Raw genomic sequence first — 3,991 nt, forward strand, 5'->3', positions numbered from 1 at the left:
GATCAGGTCCCCCAGCGCTACATAGAGCTCTGCTGGGAGGCCGTCACTGCCCGGGGTCCTGCCGGGCCTAAAGGATCTAGCGGCAGAGAGCACCTCCCCCACCGTCAGAGGGTCATCCATGGCCTCCGTACCTGCAGGATCAAGGTGGTTAGTGATACCTGACAGGAATTTATCGGCGGCCTTCTGGTCGGTGTTCCTCAGGGAGTAGAGGTCGCTGTAGAAGTCTGTGACGACTCCCATTACTTCCTCCTTCCCCGAGCGCATGTTGCCGTCTTTGTCTCGGAGTTCGTTCAGGGGCGTGTGGCCGGCATGGAGTTTCCTGAAAAAGAACGAGTTACACTTCTCATCCTTATCCAGGTTTTCCACTTTGGAACGGAAGACGATTCGTCTGGATTCCTCCTCAAAGTGCCTTTTCAGGCTCTTTTTGGTCTTATCCAGGTCCTCCCCTACGTCCCAGCCGCACCGGTGAAGATCTTGCAGGGACCGCAACTCACGTTGCAGTGCTCTGAAGGCCTTCTTTTTCTCACACGCCTGATGTTGTTGCTTGGCCTGAAAGAAACAACGAAACTGGACTTTAACATACTCCCACCAGTCACTAGTACATTTAAAGAAGCATTTGTCGTTCCGCCAGGATATGTAGGTATCCCTAAGCTCCGCCAGCACATCTCCCCGACTCAGCAGAGCGCAGTTCAGCTTCCAGGACCCACGGCCCGGGGGGAACCCGGTGCCTAGGGTGCACTGGACCTGAATGGCCCTGTGGTCGGAGAAGAAGCAGGGGACCATAGAGTGCCTACACTGCCTGACTGCCCGAGAGGCAAACACGAAGTCGATCCGAGAACGGAGTGAGCCATCGGGCCGGCACCACGTATAATTAATGGAGCCGTTCCCCATGGATCCCACAACATCCTGCAAGGACGCCTCGGTCACCATCTCGATAAGCAGTTTGGAAGTGACGTCTAGCTTGCTTGAGGTCCCGGAGCTGCGTCCGTCCTCCTCTATCGGGCAGTTGAAGTCCCCGGCCATCACTACGGCCCTGGTGGTAGCAAGCTGCGGTCGTAGGGCCTGGAATAACTCCAGTCGCTCACCCTTGTCAGGGGAGGCGTACACGTTGATGAGCCTAACCGGCTCTCCCGCCCAGGAGCCGTCTACGACAAGAAGCCTGCCGCAGACGAGCTCCTGGACGGAGTCAAGTGTGAACGCGTTTCCCCTGAGGAGGATGGCAACCCCGGCCGACTTGCAGCTGCCACCACCGGACCAGTAGGAGGGCCCATGGGACCACTGCCTGGCCAGGTGGTTGTAGGACCTAGAGGGGGGCAAAGCACATTCCTGCAACATGTAAACGTCGGCAACCTGAGAAGTAAGAAAGGTTAGTATCGTCTGACGTCTAGTCCGATCTCTAATGCTCCTAACATTGATGGAAAAAAGGTTAAAGTTAGCCATCATGTAAGAGAAAGAAAAGGGTTAGCAGAGAACGATACAGCTTAGTTACCACTCCGGTCGTCCGGCGGTTCCTCTACTTCTTCTTGTCCGCTGTCTGGGGGTTGCCCCTGTAATAGCGCAAAGGCGGCTTCGATCTCTTCCAGAGTTATCTGTAGCCGCATCGGGTCGGCGGTTGCCCCGTTGGCCACCATCTCCTCCACTTCGGTCTCGTCGAGGCTACTGGGGATGTGGAGGGGTTGCTGTTGGGGGTCCTCGTTGGTGGCCACCGGTTCTTCCATCTGCTGTTCTGTTTCTTCTTCTTTGTTGGTTGAGGCCACGTCCTCTACCTCGAGCATCTTCTTTTTGGATTGGTCAGCCGTGGGGCTGTCCCTACCCTTTCTCTTTCCTTTCCTCTGACTGACATCTGGGGAGACAAGAGGGGGAAATTCCTCCATAGAGAGGGCTACAGCAGCTGGAGGAGAGGTTAGTTCTGCTGTAGTGGTGGCGACGGGGCGGGTTGGGCTGGGGGCACGGGAGGGGGCCACTGAGGTGGTGGGGGGTTGGATGTGGATAACCTCAGTGGTGGTGACGACAGGGCGGGCGGTTGGGCAGGAGGAGGGGGGGGCGGGAGCATGGGCAGGGGGAGATGTCCGCTTACCTTCTTTCTTAGATGGCTTCTCTTTGGGCTGTGTTGCCGCCTGGGCCGCGGCTTGTGGGGGGTTCCGGGTGGCCGGGGCCCTGGCTGCGACTGAAGCCCAGGTGCGGTCCCTCTTTGGGCAGTCCTTGTAGACGTGGGAGGCCAGCCCGCACAGGTTGCACGCCACCTTCTTTGGACAGTCTTTGGTCTCGTGACCTGTGACCCGGCAGATTCGGCAGGGATCCTCCTTGCAGTTCCTCAACTCGTGGCCCTTCTGTCCACATTTCCTGCAGAATTGTGGCATGTCCGGGTAGTAGATGAGGCCGTGGGAGTTTCCGAGGGAAAAAGACTGGGGCAGGTGCTGGAGGCCGTCTTCTGCAGTCGCGTCCTTGTTCAGTTTCACGACCGCTGACCACTTTCCGGTCCAGAAGCCGAGTCCGTTCAGGATGTGGGTGGGTTCCCTCACCACTGTGCAGAATCGATTCAGGAAAGTGGTGATGTCTTTACCGGGGGTGTGTGGGTTCCTCATAGACACCGTAATCCTTCTTTCCTCCCTCTGAATGGGGCAATTCCCGACAAAGTGAGAAAATGTGGAGTCCGATGCTGCCGATTTCACCTTCTCCCAATATCTTCTACAGATGTTGATCGACGCGAAGGTCACGTAGAAGATCCCGGTCATAAAGGCTTGGACGCTGAGGGTCTCTGGCTTTGAAAATCCCTGGTCCACCAGCATCTTCTGGCAGAAGATTTCCTCGGTCATCTCCGGGGACTTTCCATCCACCTCCTTCAGCTTCATGGCGACGGTCTGCCGCATCCAGGGCTCCAGTGAAGGGGCGACCTGGCCGGGCTTTCCGCCGCCTTTCTGCCGGGCAGAGGCGTCTGGTCCGGCCCCAGAGGGTCCAGGAGGCTTGGTGGCTTGGGTCTTCTTAGCCGGTCCTGCAGCATCCTTCTTGGTCTTGGGGGGCTTGGAGGTTGTGGCCATGGCTACTTCCTTCTAGCCCTCTTCCTGTGGTGTCTTCGCAAAGCGTCCTTTTGCCGCAGGGGGCGGAGCTTTGCGGCTTCCTTCTTGCTGGGCGGAGCTTCGCCGAGCTTCTTTCCTCGTCGAGGTCCCCCGAGGCCGGAGTCTTCAGGCCGGAGTCTTCAGTCCTCGTCGTCGGGGTTCCTCGTCGAGTCTTCGCAAAGTCTTCTCCTGGATCGCAGTCGGAGAAGATCTTCCAGCTGTCGTGTTCGGGGCTGTCTAGATCCAAGTAAGCACTGTCTAACGTCGTACACCAAGACTATTAAGCCACAGGCCAAGAGGAGGTCGGAGACCAGAGCACTCTTGTTCCCTGGGGAATAGCCCTACACCCAATAGCAGCAGTGAGCTGAAGCTGAATTTAATCAACGATGCTCAAAGGCAGAGTGCAGGGGGTACCCACAAGGACCTGGGCCGGCAAGAAAAGGCAGACTGATAAGAACAGATACTACACTTGATCTTAGCCAAAAGGCCGAGAAGCGAACTCTGTTATAGGGCTATTATGGTCACTGCTACCACTTTCCCTACTCAGTTCTACTATTTTCACTGCTGCTGCCAGCCTTCCTACTTTGTCATGTGGCCAAGATTGTCACTGCTACTGCCACTGCGCCACCCTCCACACTCAGTCATGGTTCCAAAATTGTCACTGTTACTGCCACTGCTGCTGCACCACCCTTCCCACTCTTTCATGGGACCACTACCGTCACTGCTACTGACTCTGCTGCCTCCCTCCCCACTCTGTCATGGGGCCACTATTGTCAATGTTATATCCACTGCTACTTCCACCCTCCCCACTCTGTCATGGGGCCACTACTTGAATATTGGTGAACTGCACAGTTATGTACACGGCAATAAATTCTGGCAGAGTTTGTAACTCAGCAGTCTCCTATGCTCTCCCTGCACTCTCCTTGCAGTTTAAC

The 3,991-nt window shown here is 56.5% G+C and overlaps 1 pseudogene; it reads right to left on the bottom strand.

Annotated features, from left to right (window-relative positions):
• Positions 1-3,353: 3,353 nt before the first annotated feature.
• On the bottom strand, positions 3,354-3,555 carry LOC120987335 (annotated as a pseudogene).
• Between the last annotated feature and the right edge of the window lie 436 nt (positions 3,556-3,991).

The sequence above is a fragment of the Bufo bufo genome, chromosome 1 (genome assembly GCF_905171765.1).
Source record: "Bufo bufo chromosome 1, aBufBuf1.1, whole genome shotgun sequence".
NCBI classification, from domain to species: Eukaryota; Metazoa; Chordata; class Amphibia; order Anura; family Bufonidae; genus Bufo; species Bufo bufo.